This window comes from Phalacrocorax aristotelis, chromosome 21, assembly GCF_949628215.1.
Source record: "Phalacrocorax aristotelis chromosome 21, bGulAri2.1, whole genome shotgun sequence".
NCBI lineage: Eukaryota > Metazoa > Chordata > Aves > Suliformes > Phalacrocoracidae > Phalacrocorax > Phalacrocorax aristotelis.
The window spans coordinates 2,691,416-2,698,844 of record NC_134296.1 but is presented as its reverse complement, the minus strand read 5'-3'; positions in this window follow the sequence as shown (position 1 = coordinate 2,698,844).

Here is a 7,429-nt window from a genome sequence, read left to right as displayed (position 1 = left end):
ATCCTTCCCAAGAGGGCTGCGGCAGAACCTGCGTTTCCCAGCACGCTGCAGCCAGGCAGGGGCACCTGGGCAGAGCTATGGGAAGGGAGGGACGGACAGACAAGCCCAGATGGACGGAGAGCAGGGATGGACAGACGTCTCCAGGGAGCGCAGGGGTGAATGCCCTTGGCAGGTTGGAGCATCACAAGGGTGCTGCCAGCATGGGGAGATGCATTCACCATCCCCATCTCACCCCAAACCCCTCCTGGCTGCCGGGACCACCCTTGTGCCTTTAGGAGGAGATGGCTGCCTTAATAACGTACCTTATTGCTTCCTGCTCCTAAGCCTGGCTTTTCCCCCCAAAGCAGGGTGTGAACAGGGAGGGATTAACAGGACAGTGAGCATGGAGCTGTCAGTACGCTCAGATGAATTTCCACCTAAGCTGTCAAGCCGACCTACATTCAAGTGATAATAATCAAAGGGGATAATGCCCTCCGGTTTCTAAATATGTATTTGCCTGCAAAGCCAGGGCCTGTCATGGCTCATTCGAGGCTGGGCGCTACTAACGTGGAGGGAAAGGAGCAGAGCCTGGGAAAGTAGAGCCCAGCCTGACTCAGAGCAGAGGAATTTCTGGCTCTTACAGAGTATTTTCCACCCAAGGCTCCCAACTCGCTCTGCCAGGCTGCTTCCCCGACCCCGTGGGGTGAAGGGATGTGCCCAAGGCTGTAGGTGAGGTGGTGGCACAGCCAGGATCCCAACCAGGACGTTCCCCTTGGATTTGCCCTGCCCATCCCAGTGATGCCCCATCTTCATCGTCACGAGGGGGAACAGGGACACCCTGGGCCGGCGACCGTCAAGCCTGTGCAGATGTGGTGGCGCTTCCAAGGGCTCCCAAACCTCCTGGGTCACCCAAGAGCAGGATGACAACCCCGCAGGGTACCGTGTCCCCAGGAGAAGGACAAATGCCAGACAGCCCCAGCTGGAAACATCAAGAAACATGGAGAAAATTATGTTTAAAAGAAACATCTACCATTTATTAGTGAGCTCAGTGAAACCAGCCCCGGTGCCCCTCCGTGCACTCACCTGTTGGCTCTTTTTCTCCAAGCTGCAAGGAGCAGGGGCCATCTATTTTTGGCCTGGAGATCATGTCTGAAAAACAAAATCGTGGTTGGGAGGAGGCAATAAGCCGTGTCTGAGCACAAGAAGAAAACCACACTGCTTCATTCAGCCCCAGGGGACAAGCATGCAGGGAATAAAGGGGACTCTGCACAATAGAAGGAAAAATAATAAACCCCAGCACAGGCATAGGAATGAGAACCACGTCCCATCGCCCCTGGGCAAGGGCTCCTAGCAGCGGGACAACACACTTTAAAGAGCTGCTGCTCCCGAGTTCTGGTCTTAATTTTCTTCACATGCCGAGCTGCCATCAGATCAGACACGGCCGAGTCGGCTTTGTGCAACGGGGCAAATTCATGAGCGCCAGGGCTGGGTGGCACCACACTGGCTCGGGCTGCCGTGGAAGAGCTGGCTCCATTTCCAGGTGGTTTTGGTGACCTGGATGGATCTTTTTGGAGGGGCTTTGAGTGATCTCAGAGAGGGTTCTTTGAAGGCTTCACCCATGGCTTGGCTGATACTGCTTTCCCCCACGGATCCCCAGTCCTGCCCCTCGCTGCCTGCGCTCCCCAGCTGAGCCACCTACATCTCCCTGGAGGGTTTGCAGTGGGACAGACCCCAAAAGCCTTCCCTCGTGTCTGGATCCAGCCCTCCCTGCCCAGCACAGAGGCCTGAGTCAGGGATCTGGGACAGTCTCAGTGTCCAGACCTGCTCTGGGAAGCCACAGGGTCCTTGGACATTTTGTCCTTGGAAATGAAAACAAAAACCCTTCAAAGGGCTACTCAGCCTCAGATCTCCTTGCACAGGCACTGCTGGCCGCACCATTTATTCTAGGAGGAATAAATCTCAGCCTGCCTTTGGGCCAGCTTCTCAGAAAGGGGACATGCGTTCCCTTTCTGAGTCCCAGAGGGAGGACACAGCCCAGCAGGGAGGGAGTTTGCTACGGCCTTGTCTGATGCTGCCCAAACCAGCACATGGCTTGTTCCGCCGATGCTCGTCCTGACTGTGCAACCTGCCCAGCAGACTCAACAGGGCTCAAAGTGACAAAACGAGAGATTTTCACCCCAACCGGCATCCCTTGGGAACAAAAAGCATGTCCCAAGCTCTTGAGCCAACCCCACCAAGCTGCTCATCATCCCCTGCCGCAGCTCCTGCCCTCCCCGGGGAGATAACCCCCAGCAACTTGGCACCCGGCATCGTTCCCTACCCAGCTAATGAGAAGCAGCCAAACGCCATCCAGCCAGTCCCCACCAGTAGCTGCTTTCAACAGAAGTCACCCAGGAACCGCCCCGGGGCCGTGCAACCGCAGCCCCGGCTGCCAGGCAGCAGATGGGAGCCAGCCGGCCACCTGCGGTCCCCACGGCCGCCTGCCACCGGCCAGCCCTCCCCGCTGTCCCCAGCCCAGCAATGCAGCTCCCGGGTCATGGGAGCCGCTGGAATCAGGGAACGGAGAAAGCAAAGCTGCCGGCTTCAGCTGGGGGATGCTTCCCACCGGATCCCCAGGGCTCCCACGGGACTTGGCGCGTGGAGCCCGTCGGCTCCTGTTTCACAAGCTACCATGTGATTTTGCCCTGGGTATATTTTAAGCGCTGCCTTTGACGTCACACCTTCTTCCCCAGGATGCTGCTTTCTAAACCTCTCCAGGCAAAATGGTCCCCAAATCTCCCCTTCAGTTTCCTCCCATCACACACTGAGCTCCCTTGGCCTGAGTTTCCCCCATCCCCTGCCGTATCACCTCCCCACAGCCAGGTGACCCCTTAACAGCTGAACAGAGCTGAGGATGAGGGAGGTGATATTTAATAATGGCCTTTGGCAGAGCAAGAAAAAGGTGGGAAAAAACCCACAGGCTGCGAGATGCCCAGCTCACCTGGCAATCGGGCTCAGGGCAGGACCGGTCCATCGGCCTTGCAGGGTGGATGTGGGAAGCAAGGCATCAGGAGATGGAGCCACCTGGGGTGACGGGTTCACTCTGCTCTTTCCTTCCTTTCGGAGCTGGGTGCAAGCGAAAAGTCCTTCCTGCGCTCCAACTGACCGCCCTGACAAGCCCCATTGGGACTGACAGGGTCTGCATCAGAGAGCAGACCCTGTCCCATCCCCTCCATCCCAGTGACTCTCCTGGATCAGTCCCAGCCCCAAATGAGCTGCTGCATCCTGCCCCAGATCAGGAGCAAGCCTCCAAACCCCTCACCTCCCAGGCCTGAGCACCTCCAGGAGCAGACGCAGGACGCAGCCATCTGGGGAGAAGGACGCGGGCAGGGACGGAGCAGCACGGCCGCTGCTCTTCTTCCAGCAGCTGGGGAGTGTTTTGCAGCACTGCAGCACAAACACACGCTGAGCTCTTCACTTGCATGTCTTGTCCCAGAAACAGCCGCTGTCTGTCCCCGGAAACCTTTACCTGAGCCTCGCTTCACCTCCCATCGAGCTGTTTGGCCTGACCCATGACCAGTGGAGAGCAGCAGAAGGCAAAATCCGACCTGTTTTTTTCCCTCCTCCTGGGAATTTTCACCTGCAGCTCCATCTCAGCACATCCCACTGGATCTCGGTGCCAACACCAGGCACACAAGTGCCTCCGTGTCCTTCCTTGGAGGTCCCTGAAGTCAAGCTGCCTATGGAGATGCTGTGGGGACACCCACTGCCCTGTACATGGCACAAACCCACCCTTCAACATCATGTGAGCACCCATGGCCCAAAAAAACCCCAAAACATCTGGCCAAGGGAGCGTGTTTCCTTACCCTGGACCCTGGGCACAGCCAGATTTTTCTCTTTGAATCCCTTGGCCATCACCCAGCTGGGCATTGCCACAGGCTCTCCTGCATCCCATCTGCCGGTGGGATGTCTCCGGCTGCAGTTCAGCCCCCATCGGAGACGTACCAGTGGAGGGGGAAGACGCAGGAGGTCTCAGGGCTGGCAGAGGTCACTCGGAGGACTAAAGCAGCTGATAAAAAAAAAATCCCATCCCAGTGGTTCAGCTGGAAACGATCATCCAAGTGAAGACAAACAGGTTGGGACAAGCCGCCCTCCCCTCCCTTGTGCCCCTCAACCCTTCAAGCTCCCCGCACAAGGGGGTTTCGCTGAGCTTTAAGGACAGAGCAAGCCCCAAGGTATGTGAAACGCTGCTGGAGAGAAGAGCCTGGATGCCATCCCTCGCCCTCCCCGCTGAGCTCCCATCCACCCAGCAAGACAGCCGCCCGCGGGGCTGCCTCTCCCCTGCCTCGGTGTGGAGAAGCTGCTGATGCTCGGCCCCTCTGGAGCCCTCTCCCGTTGGGAAGAGCCGGGCTGCCCCATTATAGCTGGCACAAATGAAGGCTTCTCCCCCTCCCTCAGCCCCCTGGGGCTGATTCTTCTCCTCTCCCGTCCTACGGCACAGACCCAGCCCAGCTGCAGTGGGGCCAGGAGGAGGAATAGGGCTCGGGAGAGCTTTGAGGAGCGTTTCTGCCTGGGCAGCATCTCCTGGGCTGAGCTGTGCGGGTCCAGGGTGGCCACGCTGCTCCAGCCCACTCACACCAGAGATGCAGGCTCATGCCTTGAGATCCTGCACGGAGGTAGGGTTTGCTACAGCTTTGCAAGATGTTGGGAGAGAGGGATTTTTTCAGCTGAGGCAGGGTTTGCTAAAGCATTGCAGGGAGCTGGGAGAGGGGGATTTTTCCTCCCCAGGTCTCCTTACCGGGACAGGGGTGACAGCAGGAGATGGATCTGCCAAGGGGAGAAGTGTCGGCCACGCAACAAGATGGGTGGTAGCCCCAGCTGGAGCAGGGCTGGCTGTGGTTTGACTTTGTACCTGTTCAAGCCTCCCGTGTTTCTGGCTTCTCCTTCTTTCCCCCAGTGCCCAGAGCTTTCTGTGCCAGCTGCAAAGTGGGGGTTCCCCTGCCGTGCCCCATCCCTTCCCCTGAGGCTCCAGCAGTGCCATGAACCAAGGGAAGCCAGACAGTGCTGAGATCAAGCAATGTTTGATGGGCTCAGGGAAGGATTTACTCAGGCCTCAGCGAACAGGATCTTCCTCCCTGTTACAGTGCTCAGAGCTTCCACGATGGCACAGCAGGATCCCAGCCGGGACCCCCCAGGGCATCCCCCCCACGAAAGCACCTCAAAACCAGCCATTCAGGGACCTCCCGGGGCATCTTCCAGTGGAAACACTCACCCAGCTCAGCCTTCACGTGGGAAACCATCCAGGCACCAACTGCCTGTCGGTCCCCATCCTGTCCCCCCACATCCCAGCATCCCCACGGCTGTCGGCATGTGGAACCGCTGCCAAGACAGCAGCACGCTCCATTGTCCGGGTCAGGCTTCAACCGCTGCCACCCGAGAGGAGTTTTGGACACCCAACAAAACTGGCAACGCCGAAGAGACCCCGGAGGAGGTGAAGAGACAAACAACTGTAGAAATCAACCCCAAAAAAACAATGCGTCTTTTTGAGGCCGGGATAAAGCCCATCGTCCCCGCTGCGGGGCTCGACCTCGGCTGAATGACAGCCACCGCCGCTGAGAAAGGGACCGCAGAGGAATGCAGCCGCGCGGGGGTTCCCGGTGGGGGGGGAACACGGGGGATGTTCGTGTTTGGGAGAGGGGATTGCGAAGCTCGTGGCCTTTTGAGCCGTGGCCCCGTCCGAGACGAATGTTCGTAGCTCTGTTTCGGCTGCACCATCTGGTTATTTAACCCCTGGGCAGAGCTGGGGGGTGGGGGGCAAGGGGGCTGAGCACAACCCAGGAGCTGGGGAGGGGCTATGAATCAAGGGGAAGGTGGGGGGGGACACAAAAGGAGCCTGGACAAAATAGGAACTATCTAACCAGGCTGATTTTATGGACATTTTAACCTTCCCTTCTCTTTGTTACCTGGAATTTACAGCCCCTTCAAGAAAGTGCTCAAAGCTGGGCCCAAGGGCACAAAACACGCAGCACCATCTCTCTGCAGCTGGGGAAGGGCCGTCTTGTCTAGGCTGTGCTCTTCCTAGAAAGGTTGGACTAGATGGCCCCTGAGGTCCCTTCCAACCTGTTACTCTGTGAAGATCAGATGGAAACAGAAGGTCCCAGCCTGCATCATGCCTTAATTCCTCCACATATGAAGGTATCGCCTTGCAGTGGTTTGACCCTGGCTGGACACCCACTGCCCACCAAAGCTGCTCCATCACTCCCCTTCTCAGCTGGACAGGGGAGAGGAAATATAACAAAGGGCTCATGGGTCAAGATAAGGACAGGGAGATCACTCACCAATTACTGTCATGGGCAAAACAGACTTGATTTGGGGAAAACAGCTTAATTTATTACCGATCAACTCAGAGCAGGGTAATGAGAAATAAAACCAAATCTTAAAACACCTTCCCCCCACCCCTCTCTTCTTCCTGGGCTCAACTTCACTCCTGATTTTCTCCACCCCCTCCCGCCAGCGGTGCCAGAGGACGGGGAATGGGGGTTGGGGTCAGTCCATCACACGTCATCTCTCTTTTTCCTTCCTGTGCAGGGGGAGGGCTCCTCACACTCTTCCCTGCTCCAGCAAGGGGTCCCTCCCACGGGAGACAGTCCTCCATGAACTCCAACGCGGGTCCTTCCCATGGGCTGCAGTTCTGCATGACCTGCTCCAGCGTGGGTCCCTTCCTCGGGGCGCAGCCCTTCAGGGACAGACTGCTCCAGCGTGGGTCCCCTGTGGGCCACAAGTCCTGCCAGCAAACCTGCCCCAGCAGGGGCTTCCCTCTCCACGGGTCCACAGCTCCTGCCAGGAGCCTGCTCCAATGTGGGCTTCCCATGGGGTCACAGCCTCCTTTGGGCATCCACCTGCTCTGGCGTGGGGTTCTCCGTGGGCTGCAGGTGGTTATCTGCTCCACCATGGACCTCTGTGGGCTGCAGGGGCACAGCCTTCCTCACCATGGTCTTCACCTCCACTGGCTACAGGGGAATCTCTTCTCCAGCACCTGGAGCACCTCCTCCCCCTCTGACCTTGCTGTCTGCAGGGCTTGTTCCTCTCACACATTCTCATTCCCCTCTTTGGCTGAAGTTGCTGCTGTTGTGCAGCAAATTTTTCCCCTTCTTAACTCTGTTATCCCAGAGGCGCTACCACCATCGCAGATGAGCTCACCCTTGGCCAACAGCAGGTCTGTCTTGGAGCTGGCTGACGTTGGCCTTATTGGACATGGGGGAAGCTTCTAGCAGCTTCTCATGGAAGCCACCCCTGTAACCCCCCCACTACCAAAACCTTGCCACATAAACCCAACCCATTCCTCATCTAAACACCCAAATTTAGCAGATTAGGCTTTGGGTTTGCACTCTGAGCCTCCACGCCAGGTGGAAATAGGGGCTGGGGGTGCAGGGGAAGGTGGGGGTCCTGCCTTGGGGAAGGGTTGGGAAGT